This window comes from Theropithecus gelada, chromosome 4 (assembly GCF_003255815.1).
Source record: "Theropithecus gelada isolate Dixy chromosome 4, Tgel_1.0, whole genome shotgun sequence".
Taxonomy (NCBI): domain Eukaryota; kingdom Metazoa; phylum Chordata; class Mammalia; order Primates; family Cercopithecidae; genus Theropithecus; species Theropithecus gelada.
The window spans coordinates 106,010,655-106,028,708 of NC_037671.1; positions in this window are offsets into that span (position 1 = coordinate 106,010,655).

Sequence of the window (18,054 nt, forward strand, 5' to 3'; positions counted from 1 at the left end):
AAATTCTTCAAAATTCATATGTTGAAATTCTAACCAAACCTCTAAGTAATGTTAGTGTTGGGAAATGGGCCCTTTGGGAAATGATTAAGTCATGAGGGTGGACCTCTCATGATTAAGATTAGTGCTCTTATAAAAGGGACCTGAAAGTGCTAGCTAGCCCCTTCGACCATATGAGGACCGAGTGATAAGGTGCCATCTATGAAGCAGGAAACAGGCCATCACCAGACATCGGATCTGTTGGCCCCTTGGTCTTGGACTTCGTGACCTCCAGAATTCTGAGAAATAAATCTCTGTTGTTTATAAGCCACTTAGTTTTTGATATTTTGTTGTAGCCTCCCAAATGGACTAAGACATGCAGACATATACATGTCTCTGTGTTTGCCACACAAATAGCAGTGCATTGTATACCTGACATCATCTGCCTCCAGCACCATATCTTGGCAGCTGCTCCCCATCACTGCCAATTCATTCCACAGTCCAATTAACCAGACCCCCATTGAAGGACACTGTGGTTGTCCCTCCATCTCTTGCTACTTACAAACGTGCTTCCATGACTATCCCTGTGCAGATGTCCTGTCACAAAGTATATGTCTACATCCTGCAGTATTTCCTCATGAGGGCAGGGGGAGTGCATAATGTATTTAGCCAACTCAATATTGAAAATCATTTAGGTGATTTCCAATTTCTGTGTAACAAACATTGCTGCATGAACATCCTTGTACATAAATTTCTTAGAATAATTCCATAAAAAGAAAGTGTTAGGTCAAAGTGTGTTTGAATTTTAAATTTTCGTCAATATTGTCAATTTTCCTTCCAAAGAGCTTGCGCCAACTTACATCTCTCCCAACTGTGTTTAAGAGTGCCTCTTCCCCTGTGGCCTTGCCTAAAGTGCTTATTATAAAAACTGTGGTCTTTGACAACCTAATATGTGAAAAACATTATCTTGCTGGTAAGTTTTAATTAGCATTTATTTCATTATTCATGTGACTGGTCATTTTCTCCTTATGCTTATAAATCAACTGTCTGCCTCTAGTTGTCCTTTGCCCTGTCCTTTTTCCTGTTGTGTTGTAGGTCCTTTTCTTATTGAGTTGCAAAACTTTTAAAAACATATTCGGTAAATTAGCTCTGTCTCCTATACATATGAGTTTATGTGTGTGTACATGTGAGAGGGTAGAGAAATAAAAATAAAATCCTAAGCCCCTCAACCAACTGAATGGATCCCTCTTGGCCATTGGGACACCCTTGAAAACTGAGTTCCCAGCCATGATGAGGTAGGAAATCAGAACAACTCATTCTACTCTGTCCCTCGCCAACCACCAATACACTTCTTCCCTAAGTGTTAAACAGAAACCAGCCCTTTTGAAAGACTGGCTCCACAGCTGATATCAATCAACTGCCTGATGCTGCCTCTCCCTTTTGGCGGTTTCAACACAAGTGACCAGCACTCTTTCCTGATAAGATACCACTGACCAGGGAGTGATTCTGGCCAGTCTACAGTGGCTGCACACAAAGAGTCTTCGTGTCCTCTGCTTCACCTGTTGAAGTCAGAGGACCAGAAACCCCACCCTCAGATCCATGAGGAGGCATGAAGCTCAATTACACATGTGCATGTTTCTCCTTTCATAAATATTCATGACTCCTCTGATAGCTTATTAATTATGTATATCAGCCACCTCACTCAGCATAAATTGCCATTCCTGTTACCCCTCCCATGAAGTGCCTGTTACTGGCTTCTGACTGGAGGCTATGCTTCCCAGCCTGTCAGAATGGCCACCCTGCAATCTGCAAACCTTTAGGAGAAATGAAGCTCTCCTTTCCAAATTTATGAACCTTATCATTCTTTAGTTGATGATGTGTATAAAATATATTCCTTAGATTTTTATTTGTATTTTGGGCCAGGCATGGTGGCTCACACCTATAATCCCAGCATTTTGGGAGGCCGAGGTGAGTGGATCATCTGAAGTCAGGAGTTGGAGACCAGGTTGGTCAACGTGGTGAAACCCCATCTCTACTAAACCTACAAAAATTAGACCAGCATGGTGGTACATGCCTGTAGTCGCAGCTACTAGGGAGGCTGAGGCAGGAGGATCACTTGAACCTGAGAGGCGGAGGTTGCAGTGAGCCAAGATCATTCCACTGCACTCTAGGCTGGGCAACAGAGTAAGTGACTCTGTCTCAAAAAAAAAAAAAATTGTATTTGTATTTTGAATATCTCTGTGGTAATTCTTTGCTATGCAGAAATCTAAATTTTTTATGTAGTTAAACTTACTGGTCTTTTCTTTTGCAGCTTCTAATTTTGTCATAGATGGACTAAGAAAGTCAGGATCCACTGAGATAATCAAATTATATAATTATTTCATGTTTATTTCTGATATTTTAAAAAATCATTTAACTATCTTACCCTTGCTAAATAAAAACCATAAGAGGTATCAACCTCACAAAAGACACTAGAGAAAAATTATCTTTAAATATATAGGGTTTACTCAGGAGTAGAAATAAGGGTTATAATCCAGAACACATGAAATGGCAAGCCACCAGTGCATTTGATGAAGGAAGAGTAAAGGGAGCTTTAATTAGCAAAAAGAGATTTACATATGCTGATTAGAAACAGAATTGATTGGTTCCAAAGATTCAAAGCCACAGTTGTTGCAGTCACTGGGCGAGTGCTCTTTTGAGAACATCTTATCTGAATTAATGCAGTCGTAAAGAACGTCTAGTGATAAACCTTATCAAAGCAGGAGATGCATGAAGAATATGAAAGGGTTAGAAAGGCCTTGGAAACAGTTCTTATCTCAGACATGTAGGCACGAGCCTACCCTCCTTTGGGCCTTCCTGACCCTATCTTGTCTGGGTCTCATAGCGGTGATTTCCTCCTAGCAGCTGCAACTTTCACAGAGACCATTGTTTTGGACTAAGCTCCTCTAATAGGCCCCAACCAATCAGACTAAAAATCAAAATGGTGCCACTTGTGCTCAGGTTCCACATCACTAAACAGAAACTGAGTTGTTCTCTGACCTTCTAAGAAATCAGGATAATTAAGTTCCCTCTGCTTTAATCCTTACCAAAAAACAAAAGGTAACCCGAAGTAATCGAATGTTAACCAATCGATTATTTCTCTATCGTTCTGTTTTTCTGTTCCTACCTCCCAAGGAAAGTAATTTTGAAATGACCAATCTATGTTTTGTTCTTCGCTTCTGCTTTCTTCAGTCCTTTTCTGTCTACAAAATCAACCTCCTCTACTCAGCTCACTGGAACACTTTCTAGTTTATGGAAAGAAGAGTTGTTTGAGTTTAGAACTGCAATAAAGTCAGCTGAGATCTTTAAGTTCATCGTAACTTTGTTTTTTGACACATTTAAGTTTGCAGTCCAACTGGAATTTATTTTGATATGAGAAATTTTAAAAATGATACTTTTTTGTTTGTTTGTTTTTGAGACAGAGTCTCATTCTTGTCACCCACACTGGAGTGCAGTAGCATGATCATGGCTCACTCTGTAGTCACAAACTCCCAGGTTCAAGCAATCCTCTCGCCACAGCCTCCTGAGTAGCTGGGAACATAGGCATGTGTCACCATGGCCCTGCTAATTTTTGCATTTTTTGTAGAGACAGGGTTTCACCATGTTGCCCAGGCTGGCCTCGAACTCCCGGGCTCAAGCAAGCTGCCTGCACCTGCCTCCCAAAGTGCTGAGATTACAGGCACGAGCCACCAAGTTCAGTGGAAAAAAATCAGTGATACACTTTTTTTTTCAATGGAATAGTCATTTAAACCAACACCATTTATTGAATTATCTATCCCCCACTGATTTGAAGGAAATTGTTTGTTTGTTCATCTGCCTGTTTGTTTGTTTGTTTTTTGAGACAGAGTCTCACTCTGTCGCCCGGGCTGAAGTGCAGTGGCATGATCTTGGCTCACTGCAACTTCCACCTCCCTGGTTCAAGTGATTCTCCTGCCTCAGCCTCCAGAGTACCTAGGATTACAGGTACGTGCCACCATGCCTGGCTAATTTTTTGTATTTTTACTAGAGATGGGGGTTTCATCATGTTGGCCAGGCTCGTCTAGAACTCCTGGCCTCAGGTGATCCACCCACCTTGGCCTCCCAAAGTGCTGGGATTACAGACGTGAACCACAGCACCAAGCCTAAAGCAAGCTTTGCCACAGCTCTAAGACAGCATCAACATTGGAGCCTAGAACCTGAGACACAGCACACACTGCAACAGCCATGTGCCCCCAGACGTGAAGCTGACCTCTTCCGAGGAACGTGTTAACATTCACATCTGTGTTCCTGGTTAGGTCTCCTCCCTCTGAATGCGCAGTTACCTCAGGTGCCCATTTGTTCCTCCTAGTCAGTACTCCACACTACCAACCTAGAGGGGCTCCAGGTACTATTTGGCAGCCGCAAATAAAACTCCTAATGAAAACATCACCTCAGAAATGAGCATGGTTACTAATGTAAGAAAAGCAATATATACAACTTCCTTCACTAATTTTGAAGCAAAAACTCAAAGGAGAAGGAACTTGAAAGCATCATAAAAAGACAGGCAGCCAATCAACCAGGATAGAAAGCAAGAGCTGTGGGCTCTAGCTCCAGTTAACATGACTTTTGACAAGTCTTCTCCCCTCTTGGGGTCTTCCCTGTCTTACCTAGGGAGTATCAGAGTTACACTAGAAAATCTCTAAGGTTCCTTGAGCAATAATAATAACTGAGATTGCAGAAGAGGCTTGGAGCCTCTTTACAAGGTTTATTTCTCAATTCCCATGGAATCTTTGATGAGATCTCCTGTTGATGTTCCTGCCCTGAGGGTTCCTTAACTTTGCTTTGTTCTGGCAGCCTCAGATCAAGACTGTAGAAGGAAGCCTCTTGTTTGTGTTGTCATTATTTTCAAAAGCCGCTTCAAAAATTTCTCATGAGGCCGGTCGCGGTGGCTCAAGCCTGTAATCCCAGCACTTTGGGAGGCCGAGACGGGCGGATCACGAGGTCAGGAGATCGAGACCATCCTGGCTAACCCGGTGAAACCCCGTCTCTACTTAAAAAATACAAAAAACTAGCCGGGCGAGGTGGCGGGCTCCGGTAGTCCCAGCTACTCGGGAGGCTGAGGCAGGAGAATGGCGTAAACCCGGGAGGCGCAGCTTGCAGTGAGCTGAGATCCGCTGCACTCCAGCCTGGGCCACAGAGCGAGACTCTGTCACAAAAAAAAAGAAAAAAAAAAAATTTCTCATGAAACTAGCAGTCTCCCACCTTCCCGTGTCATTCATCCTTTGAAAGAAACAGTACATTAAGATGGCCATCCCAGTCTTAATAAGGTTCTCATTTTAGCCGAGATGATAGACACTGAGAGACACAAGCATGTGGTTTCTGCAGGGAATTTGACCCTTGTAAAAAAAGGAAATGCTGAATCTATCTCTTAATAACGGGAAGAGGCTTCTTCTGAGGACCTTCGACGCAGCCTGCATGACCAAGGAATGGGTATAGAATGCAAAAAATCCAGGTTATGGCTGTCTCTACCCTGAGGCAACAAAATCAGGAAGTTCTCAAATCAGTTATTTCACAATAAATGTTGGGAATTTGGATCATGGGAAAGATTACTACCTGTTTGCTTGTTTTCAATAATTAGGATTGTTTTTTAAGTGTACAGAAGTACACATCTAACACACAAAGCAGGCTGAAATTAGAAACCCAGAGCTTTATATTGATGAGTCTTGGCTAAGAGTGCATTTAAACAGAGGGCTGCACAGGAATTGTGGAGGAGGAAAGGAGATCATTAAATGCTATGAATTTTGATACGTGTGAGTTTCAGAGCAAGTGAAGATTCGCTGTACACATATTTGTTAGCACTTCACATTTTCAGATAGAATAGAGAAGTGACAGAAAAAAATGAAAAGAACAGAGCCTCAACGTCTACAGGCTTTGCTATTAATAATTCAGTGGCATATTCTGGTGGTCCAAGAAGCTTCTGGATTCTATTTTGTGGTTATAACAATCTAGCATGAAAAGACCTAATCGCTATTCATTCACATTGCATAGAAAAAACCCTGAAAGGACTCATTTCAAATGCCAGCGGTGTTTCCCTCTGGGAAGAAGACAGGGGTGGATGAAAAAGAAAGGGAATGGAAACTTTCACTTTTTATTTTATTTCTATGTGTTTTATTTTATTTATTTTTAGTTTTTGTGGGTGCACAGCAGATATATATCTTTATGGGGTACATGAGATTTTTTTGATACAGGCATGAAAGGCATAATAATCACATCATGGAGAACGGGGTGTCCATCCACTCAAGCATTTATTCGTTGTGTTACAAACATTTTGATTATACTCTTTTAGTTATTTTAAAATGTGTTATTGACTATAGTCAATAATAACTTTAGCCCTGTTGTGCTATCAAATACCAGTTCCTCTTCATTCTTTCTAATGATTTTTTTGTGTGTCCATTAACCATGCCTACTTCCCTCCCCATCCCCCACATACCCTTCCCAACCTCTGGTTACCATCCTTCTACTCTCTATCTTCCTGAATTCAATTGTTTTAATTTTTAGCTCCCACAAATAAGTGAGAACATGTGAACTTTGTCTTTCTGTACCTGGCTTATTTCACTTAACATAATGACCTCTAGTCCCATCCATGTCATTTCAAATGACATGATCTCATTTTTTTTTTTATGGCTGAATAGTACTTCATTGAGTATAGGTACCACATTTTCTTTATCCATTCATCTGTTGATGGGCACTTAGTTTGCTTCCAAATTTTGGCTATTATGAATGATGCTGCAGTGAACATAGGAGTACAGATATCCCTTTGATATACTGATTTCCTTTCTTTGGGTATATATCTAGCAGTGGGATTGCTGGATCATAGGATAGCTCTATTTTTAGTTGTTTGAGGAACCTCCAAACTGTTCCCCATAGTGGTTGTACTGATTTACATTCCCACCAACGGTGTACTAAATTTCCTTTTTTTTCCCCACATCCTCACCAGCATTTGTTGGGAATGTAAATTTTAACTGGGGTGAGATAATATTTAATTGTAGTTTTTATTTACATTTCTCTGATAATCAATGATGTTGAGCACCTTTTCATATACCTGTTTGCCATTTGTATGTCTTCTTTTGAGAAATGTCTATTCAAATCTTTTGTACATTTTAATCAAATTATTATATTTTTTTTCTAAGCTTCTATATTTGGTTTGGTTATCTGCAACTTTACTGAATTTGTTTATTAGTTCTAATAGTTTTTTTGGTGGAGTCCTGAGGTTTTTCCAAATGTAAGATTATATCATCTGCAAACAAGGATAATTTGACTTCTTCCTTTCCAATTTGGATGCCTTTTCTAATATCTTTCCTTTTTTTGTGTATCCTCTTCAATTTCTTTCATCAGTGATTTATTGTTTTCATTGCAGAGGTCTTTCACTTCTTTGGTTAAGTTAATTCCTAGGTATTTAATTTTATTTACATGTATTGTAAATGAGATTCTTTTCTTGATTTTTTTTCAGATTGTTCACTGTTGGCATAGAGAAATGCTATGGATTTTTGTATGTTTATTTTGTATCCTGCAACTTTACTGAATTTGTTTATTAGTTCTAATAGTTTTTTTGGTGGAGTCCTTAGGTTTTTCCAAATGTAAGGTTATATCATCTGCAAACAAGGACAATTTGACTTCTTCCTTTCCAATTTAGATGCCCTTTATTTCTTTCTTTTGTCTGATTGCTCTAGCTAGGACTTCCAGTACTATGTTGAGTAACAGTGGGTAACAGTGGGCATCCTTGTCGTGTTCCAGATCTTAAAGGAAAGGCTTTCAGTTTTTCCCCATTCAGCATGATATTAGCTGTGGGTCTGTCATTTATGGCTTTTATTATGTTGAGATATGTTCTTTCTGTACTTAGATTTTTTGGGGGTTTTTTAAAAAATCAAGAAGATGTTAAATTTTATCAAATGCTCTTTTAGAATCAATTGAAAGGATCATGTGGTTTATGTCCTCCATTCTGTTGATATGATGTATTGATTTGCAAATGTTGAACCATCCTTGCTTCCCAGGGATAAATCCCACTTGGTCATCATGAATGTTCTTCTTAATGTGTTATTGAATTTGGTTTGCTAGCGTTTTGTTGAGGATTTTTGCATTAATATTCATCAGGGATAACAGCCTGTAGTTTTCTTTTTTTGATGTGTCTTTGTCTGGTTTGGGATCAGGATAATACTGGCCTCATAGAATGAGTTTGGAAGTATGTCTTCCTCCTCTATTTTTCAGAAAAGTTTGGGTAGGATTGGTATTCATTCTTTAAAGGTTTGGTAGGATTCAGCAGTGGGGCCATCAGGTCACAGGCTTTGCTCTGAGACTTTTTGTTATGATTTCAATCTCATTACTTATTTTGGTCTGTTCAGGCTTTGAATTTCTTCATGGTTCAATCTTGGTAGGTTGTATGTGTCTAGCCATTTCTCCATTTCTTCTAGGTTTTCCAATTTATTGGCATATAGTTGCTCATAGTAGCCACTAATGATCCTTTGAATTTCTGTAGTATCAGTTTTAGTGTCTCCTTTTTCATTTCTGTTTTTATTTATTTGGGTCTTCTCTCTCTTTTGCTCAGTCTGGCCAAATGTCAATTTTGTTTACCTTTTTAAAAAGCCAACTTTTCATTTCATTGATCTTTTATATTGTTTCTTCATTTCTATTTTATTTATTTCTGCTCTGATCTTTATTATTTCTTTCTTCAACTAATTTTGAGTTTAGTTTTCTCTTGCTTTTCTAGTTCTTTGAGATGCATTGTTAGGTTGTTTATTTGAAGTTTTTCTTCTTTTTTGTTGTAGGCACTTATAGCTATAAAATTCCCTCTTAGTACTGCTTTTGCTATATCCCATAGGTTTTGATAGTTGTGTTTCCATTATCATTTGTTTCAAAAAATTTTTCAATTTTCTTCTTAATTTCTTCATTGACCCACTGTTATTCAGGAGCATATTGTTTAATTTCCATGTATTTGTATAGCTTCAAAAATTCCTCTTGTTATTGATTTCTAGTTTTATTCCATTGTGGTCAGAGAAGATGCCCTGGAACCACTTGAGTAAAACAGAAAACATACCACAGACTCCTCTTTTTGAGAGGAAACTCTGTCTTTCCTGATGGATCCCCAAGAATTCTAAGTGCACAGATTTCTCTCAAGTCTAAAGCTTTACTCTCTTTTGCATTCAACTCCTTGATCTCTTTGGCCTTTAAATGCATACATATAGACATATGTATGTTATATGATGTATCTACATATATGTATATGTCTATACATATTTGTATATTGTCTACATGGTTCCAAATTAACTTAAAGATAAATGAGTACTCATTAATTAAATAAATAAGCCCAAATATTTTTCAGGTTCACATGACTTGAATAAGTCTTTTGATTTATAAGACTAATTTAATATTGTTGGGTTTGTTTGTTTGTTTGAGACAGGGCCTTTCTCTGTCACCCAAGCTGGAGTGCAGTGTCTTGATCATGGCTCACTATAGCCTCGACCTCCCAGGCTCAAGCAGTCCTCCCACCTCAGCCTCCCAAGTAGCTGGGACCACAGGCATGCACCACCGCCTGGCATTTTTTATTTATTTATTTTTTTAATTATATTTTTGTGTGTGTGTGTGTGTGTGTGTGTGGAGACAGGGTCTCAGTATGTTGCTCAGGCTGGTCTTGAACTCCTGGGTTCAAGTAATCCTCCCACCTTGGCCTCTCAAAGTGCTGACATTACAGGTGTGAGACACCAGGCCCGGTCATATGTTTGCTTTAATAAAAATAACTGTCTTCTGTGCTATTAGCAAAATATAGGTGTATTTAACTTTAAGGTTTCTGCTTTTATGATACTTGCCTAACATACAGTAATATAAAAATGGTTAATAGAGGATTTAACTTGAGATAATGGCTAGATTTGTCTAATGTCTCATAAAATCTTCCAAACATCATTGTTAAAATTAAGTAAAATTTAAATTGTTAAAATAAAACAGATGTACATGAGATAAAAGTTTTACAATGAAGTTTTTAATAATGATCATGTTTTCTAATATGTTTGCTTAAAAAGGTTTCTCAAATCTTTTTGGTAGCTATACGCTTAGAATTTTGCCAAGCAAAATTAAATGATGGATATTCATTACATATCTAGAATATTTCCAATAAGATCTAATGTTAAACTATTAATTACTAAATATGGGTTTAAGCTTACATATTTTTGGCTTTTTGTTTGTTTGTTTTATGAGACAGAGTTTTCCTCTGTCACCCAGGGTGGAGTGCAGTGGCATGATCTCAGCTCACTGCAACTCCCACCTCCCATGTTCAAGCAATTCTCCTGCCTCAGCCTCCCGAGTAGCTGGGACTACAGGCACATGCCACCATGCCCAGCTACTTTTTGTATTTTTAGTAGAGATGGTGTTTCACCATGTTAGCCAGGCTGGTCTCGAACTCCTGACCTCAAGTGATCTGCCTGCCTCAGCCTCCCAAAGTGCTGGGATTATAGACATGAGCTACCGCCCTCAGCAGGCTTTTTATTTTGGAAAAACAAAAGATAGTTAGATCTGTTAGAAAATATGTTCTGCTCCACATTTAAAAATTGTTCCATTAGAAAGCCTGTGCTTCTAAAAATCATAAAATGTGTATTCATAAATTGTTATTATGTGACTGACAGTTAAAACTTGCTTACTTCTTAGGTTTTCACCATGAATGAAGGTTACTAAGAATTAAAATTCTGACTAGTGAAAGGAGATAAAAAGGGAAATAATTCTGTATACAGAGTATATAAGGAAAGTACGACATTTTATCAAGGAAATTATGAAGTATGATATGTTTTTACTTTAAAAAGTGATTTTGTTTAGTTTACAAGTTATTTGAAAGTTGTTTCAGAATAAATAAAAGAATGGAAAAATGAGATAGATAAACTGAATGGATACAGAAAGTCGGGGGGAAAGAAAATGAGGGAAAATATTTTACAAGTGGTTGTAGAAAGTTTATAGAAATCTTATGTTGTGTGGTAAAGCTAATTGTGGTTAAATTGATTTGATAGATTTGTTTATAAGGTTTTATTGAAATCGTTTAGTGTTAATAATATAACTGATACAAAGGTAGAATTTGGTTTTCTTTTTTAAACAAGTTTTTTTGTAATATTAACAAGAGACAATAGAAGACTTTGGTTCACCTTTTGAGTAAACTGAAAAAAAAAAAAGGGAAGACAGTTTGCTTCCTGCTATCTTTATTAGATCTTTTGTTTGGAAAATTGAGTCTTCCCTCTATCAAAGAGTAATGTTTTTTATTTTCTGACATCTTTTAATAATCACTTGGCTAAATGAATACTTTTATTTTATAGCGATCTGTGATTCTATTTTAATCAAGTGTTTAAAACTTTTGATACACTTAACAGCCTTCCCAAGATCAAATTTTGTATTCTAAATTAAGTGTTGTTTTACCTCAAACTAGGTTTTTGACATTCAACGGAAGGGCCTTTGGAAGTCCAAGAGAGATATATTAGTCTTATTTGGTATGTTAAATTGTACAGGAGACGTTGTCAAATAAAAAATGTTTAATCTTCTTTGAGTTATATGTATATAATTGTCGTTTTTTAATTTAAAAATAAAAAAATTGTGACAGGGTCTTGCTGTATTGCCCAAGCGATCCTCCCACCTCAGCCTCCCAAAGTGCTGAGATCACAGGCATCAGCCACTGCACCCAACCTAAATGCATTATTTTACATGTGTTTAACATTGCATGAGGTTTTTTGTTTTGGTTTTTTTTTTAAAAAAAAAAAACTCTGATAGACTTGCTTGACGCAGGGTTGCCACAAACCTTCAATCTGTAAAAAATGCAGTATCTGTAAAGTGCAATAAAGTTAGGTGCAATGAAACAAGGTATGCCCGTATTTATTTTCTTTTTTTTTTTTCTTTTTTTTTTTTTTTTTTGAGAAAGAGTCTTGCTCTGTCACCCAGGCTAGAATGCAGTGGCTCAATCATAGCTCACTGCAGTCTCGACTTCCTGGGCTCAAAGGATCCACCCACCTTGGCCTCCCAAAGTACTGGGATTACAGGCATGAGCCACTGAGCCCAGCCAAATTTTTGTATTTTTTGTAGAGAAGGGGCCTCACCATGTTGCCCAGGCTGGTCTAGAACTCCTAGGCTCAAACAATCGTACCATCTTGGCCTCTCAGAGTGCTGAGACTACAGGCGTGAGCCACCATGCCTGGGTTTATTTTCTTTAAGTGTTTTTAAAACACTTCTTTAAAATAGAGACAGGGTCTTTCTCTATATTGCTCAAGGTGGTCTTAAACTCTTGGCCTCAAATGATCCCCCTGCTTTGGCCTCCCAAATTGTTGGATTACAGGTGTGAGCCACAACTCCTGGCCAAAAATGTTTTTACTTTTACTCTATTTTGTTTTAACTTTTTGTAGAGACAGAGTCCCACCACGTTTCCAAAGATGGTCTCGAACTCCTGTACTCAAGGAATCCTCCTGCCCTGGCCTCCCAAAATGCTGGGATTACAGGCATGAGCCACCACAACTGACCCTAAAACATTTTTTTAAATCCACATTGAGTCATTATACTCCATGCATGGGGAGGAGGGTTTGACCAGACAAGATTGTCTCAGATTCTCTACCCAGAGCTTCTGGTCTCTGCTGAAGGCCATCCCTGTGGACTTGTCTACCAGCTCCTCTCCCCTATTTTTGCAGGGATGACTGTAAAGTTCCTTTGCTGACCTGCCCTTCAGGTTGTGGTATGAGTTGGGGGCCAGAAGGGCAGTGTGAAAGATTGTCCTGGTAGGCTGTCAGGGAGCTGGGAACGGTGAAAGACCCAAGAACAGCCGGTGAGGTCAGAATCAGAGACACCCGCATCTTTGCTGGGATTCTTCGTCTCTGTCTTGAACCAGCCTCTAGAAAATGAAGGACTTTCAAGGTGAAAATTCCACCTTGTAGAATGAGGCAGCCTGTTGAGTGTACCAACTTAGCAGGCTAAGTGAGAACCCAGATGAGGAGGTGGGTCTGGGGGTGGGGGAGTGGGGGCAATTGGGCTGTATTCTCAGGAGGGATTCCCCTTCCAGGAGGCTGGAGCAGCTTAGGATGCAGCAGGTTTCTTGCTAAGAAATCTACCAGCATGGAGCATTTAGAGAGGTTCAAGGTGACGAAAACGAGATAAATCTCCGACTCCAGCCCCCAGTGACTGTGGGTGGCTGAGCAATAGTCTCAGGGGCGCACTGTCCAGCCAATAGATGTTGATATTATTTTCAGTGCATTAAATCACTTTTCAAAATTCTGCGTTCAGGTGGGGCGCAGTGGCTCACGACTGTAATCCCAGCACTTTGGGAGGCCAAGGTGGGCCGATCACTTGAGCTCAGGAGTTCAAACCAGCCTGGGCAACATGGTGAAACCCTATCTCTACAAAAAATACAAAAAACTAGCTGGGCATGGTGATGCACACTTGTAGTCCCAGTTACTCAGGAGGCTGAGGCAGGAGGATTGCTTGAGCCCAGGAAGTGGAGGTTGCAGTAAGCTGAGAAGGCACCACTGCACTCCAGGCTTGGCAACACTGCAGGACCCTGTTTCAAAAATAATAATAATTAATTAATTTAATAGAATAGAATAAAATAAAATAAAAATTCTGGGTTAAATTGTGCCCTTTATGCTGGGAAGGTAGGGGCAGAGGGGAATGGAAATTGCCTGGTTTAATTACATGTAATTAAACTATGCCTTTCTCCCACCTCCCAAGTAAAAGTGGTATCAGTTATCATGCCACGAGCATCTTCAGATGTTTACAGCATGTACATTTTGCATGTACAAACACACAAAAAATTATCCTCTGGGTTAGACTTTCCTATGTTTATCCTCCCTTGACAACCCTGCTTCTTGTCTAAGTCCACCTCTGATCCCTACCTACTGCTTCCACCATCTTCAGCCTCAAATTTCACATCCAAATATTGAGCCTGGATAGTTTAGATAGTTTTGTACCTTGTTACCCTACTCCTCAGTGTCTTTTTGTCGGTTTTTTTTTGTACAGAAATTTCCCGCATACCCTTTTCCCCACACTTGCAGAGCCTCTCCACTTATGAACATTTCCCCAACAGAATAGTACATTTGTTAAAGCTGATGAATCTACATTGACACATCATCATCAAATCATCACCAAAGTCTATAGTTTGTTTGTTTGTTTGTTTTTCAACGGAGTTTCGCTCTTGTCGCCTAGGCTGGAGTGCAATGGCACAATCTCGGCTTATCGCAACCTCTGCCTCCCGGGTTCAAGCAATTCTCCTGCCTCAGCCTCCCAAGTAGCTGGGACTACAGGCATGTGCCACCACGCTCGGCTAATTTTTGTATTTTTAGTAGAGACAAGGTTTCACCGTCTCGGCCAGGCTGGTCTCGAACTCCTGACCTCATGATCCACCCGCCTCAGCCTCCCAAAGTGCTCGGATTACAGGCGTTGAGTCACCGCGCCCGGCCCAGTCTACAGTTTACATTAGGGTTCACTCCTGGTGTTGTACATTCTACGGGTTTGAGAAAATGCATAACAACATGTATTCACCATCATAGTATCATACAGAGACATTTCACTGCCGTAAAAATGCTCTGTTCTCTGCCTATTAATTCCTCCATCCTTCCTACCTAACCCCTGGCAACCACTGATCTTTTTGCTGTCTACATAGTTTTGCCTTTTCCAGAATGTCATATAGTTAATCGTACAGTGTGTTGTCTGTTCATATTAGCTTCTTTTACTCAGTAATATGCATTTACGCTTCTTCCATGTCTTTTTATGGCCTGACAGCTCAATTCTTTTTGGTACTAAATAACATGTCATTGTCTGCATGTACCACAATTTATGTATTCATTTATCAGCTGAAGGATATGTTGGTTGTGTCCAAGTTTTGGCAATTATGAATAAGATTGCTATAAATATTTATGTGCAAGTTTTTATGGAGACATAAGTTTTTCATTTCTTTGGGTAAATACCAAGAAGCGTGATTGCTGGATTGTATGGTAAGAGAAGACTTACTTGTGTAAGAAGCTGCCAAAATGACTTACAAAGTGGCTGGACCGTTTTGCATTCCCACCAGCAGTGAACGAGAGTTCCTTTTGCTCCACATCCTTGCTATCATTTGGTGGTGTCAGTGTTCCGGATTTTGGCCATTCTAACAGGTGTGTGTTGATACCTCATAGTTGTTTCAGTTTGTAATTTCCTAATGGTGTATGATGTGGAGTTTCTTTTCCTATGTTTGTCATCTGTATACTTCTTTGATGAAGTGTCTCTTTAGGTCTGAAGTCCATTTTTTAATCAAATTGTTTGTTTTCTTTTTGTTGAGTTTTAAGACTTCTTTTTATATTTTGGATAACAGTCCTTTATCAGATATGTGTTTTGCAAATATTTTCTCCCAGTGTATGGCTTATCTTTTTATTCTCTTGACAGTGTCTTTCACAGAGCAAACAAATTTTTTTTAATGAAGTTGAGTTTCTTGATTTTTTCTTCCTCAGTATCCTTTTAAAACTTAAATCTGAGGTTACAACCCTTTACTTCAATAACTTGTTCTTTAACAAAGACTGGAGCAGTCAGCACAGGGCTGTGGACCTCATCAGTGTCATCAAATTGATGACATTGACCAACTTTATTCCTGGGTTTGGATCCTTAGAGATTGTTAGATTATCTCTCATAGAACTTCAAGAAATCCTTCCATAGAATACCTACCTCTAACTTCTGCCTCTTAAGAAAGAAAAGCAAAAATTGAATTAGCGTTTTATGTCCTTCATGATCTCCATGGAATCCATGCAGATCCTGAGGACTAAATGCGCTGACAAAGACACAGGCACAGGCTTTCCCGGCCCGGGGACGATGGGAGGAATTTAACCTAAGTGAAAAATGAATTCTCAAACCTATCCTACCCTGCCAAGATTCACAATCCCATTTTTGCCCTGTCTCTCTGCTACATCCCATATAAGCAGCAATTTAACCAAAAACAGACTTGAAAATTAATTGTACATCATTCAAGTCAGCGAGATCTTCAGTCCCCCAATTCAGCATCATTGTCCTGGGCAACCAGGCTTGTGGCTCATCCATTTACCCAAATAGAATCAGCAATATCTTACCCTGGATGAATAGGTGGTAAAAAAAAAAAAATGATTTCGCCCCTCCTTTTGGGTCTTTCTCAGGAAAGCTGAGTTGATTAAGAAATAAAAGTTACCAGCTGGTAAGTATCTTGGATCTGCGTTTTGAAGCTGAGGTAATAAGCCTTTAGAACAAACTGTAAAATAAAAGACAAGGAGCAAATTCAAAAGGACTTTTGTGCAGATTCTTCCTTATCATTTCACGATATGGTTTTCACATCAGATATTTAATAGTTCATCAATCTGATTATAGTATCATTAGTCCCACTTCTAAGCCTTATTAGCCACTCTGGTCTCATTTCTTACAAAAATTAATTTTAGGTTTTTCTCAATTGGGACTAAATGTCAACCAAAATGTACTACATGAAAAGTCTTGTTAACCTTATCATAATAACAACTTATACTCCTTACACATTAAAGCACATAAGACATTTGCCTACAATGTGTGATTGAAATCCTTTTCTTACCAACCTTAAAAGAAAAGCAAAAGATGCTGGTACTGAATATGAATAAAACATTCTGTCAAGAGCTTTTTTGCAAATGCTGCTCTAATTCATGCAAAATCAAATTTATCTCCATTGGATTAAGTTTAACTGATTCAGATCCACATGGCTGACCAAGATGGGGTGTTAAATTCCTTTAAAAAATGGTAACTTCGGAAATATCCATTCGATTCCCATACTCTTCTATTTGAACAGTCAAGTGCCCTTTGTGAATTAGCAATGAGATTTGACAGAGCTGATTTTCCTTGAGAATTATGTGAGATGTTCTATTTTTAACCAGAAGCTAAAAAAGTGTGATGAGATCAATGCTTTAAATTAAGTCTGCCTAAAACCTCAAGAAAAAGTTCTCATCGAAGGAACCAACAAAATTACAAAAATGAGGAGCAGACTGGGGAAATCCTGGCAAAAATTCTTGATAGACAATAGTTGTCCTGTTACGCTTCTTTGCCAAGGTAGTCAGGTGTCTCTGTGATGGCTTAAGACAATAAAAGGAAAGAAATGACAACACAGCTTCCACACGAACAGCCAGAGACTAGAGGAAGTCCCCAGTTACTGCAACTGAGCTAACTTCAGCATTTATATTCTGAACCACTTCTAGAAATGAAACCTTAAAGGCAAAACCTGAGACTTTAATCTGACAGGAAAGTGAATTGGAAACATCTTTAATTTACATTTTAGAAAATGAAGAAAAGCATGCGGAAAAAACTTGAAAGCCTTACAGCCCAGGAACCTAGAAATAATAACTGCTGTATTTCTAATATTGTAGGTATTCCCAACCAGTTTTTGTTTTGTTTTGTTATTTTGTTTGTTTTGTTTGAGGCGGGGTCTTGCTCTGTTGCCCAGGCTGCAGTGCAGTGTCATGATCACAGCTCACTGCAGCCTTGAACTCCTGGGTTCAAGCCATCCTGCCTCAGCCTCCCAAGTAGCTAGTACTATAAGTGAGTGCCACCACATCTGGCTAATTTTTAAATATTGTGGGGAGAAAATCTTGCTTTTTTGCACAGGCTGGTCTTGAACTCGTGGGCTCAAGCGATCCTCCCACCTTGGCTTCCCAAAGTGATGGGATTATAGGCATGAGCCACTGTACATGCCTGCTTATTTATTTTAATGTAATTTTTCTTAAACCTTTGAGGAAAGTCATCACTCAATGATTATTCCAAGTTGGAAGTATTCAATGGCACAGCACCATCAAAAAGCCCTGAAAAAGGCATTCTCCAGTCTGAAAAGAGAGCTGACATAGCCTCTCCCTTAATAAAAAGTGCCTGTAATCCCAGCACTTTAGGCCTCAGGAGACCAGCCTGAGCAATATGGCAAGACCCAGTCTACAAAAATCAAAGAAATTAACCAGGTATAGTGCCTGACAACTGTGGTCCCAGCTACTTGAGAGGCTAAGGCAGGAGGATCGCTTGAGCCCAGAAGGTCAAGCCTGCAGTGAGCCATGTTTGCACTACGACACTCCAGCCTGG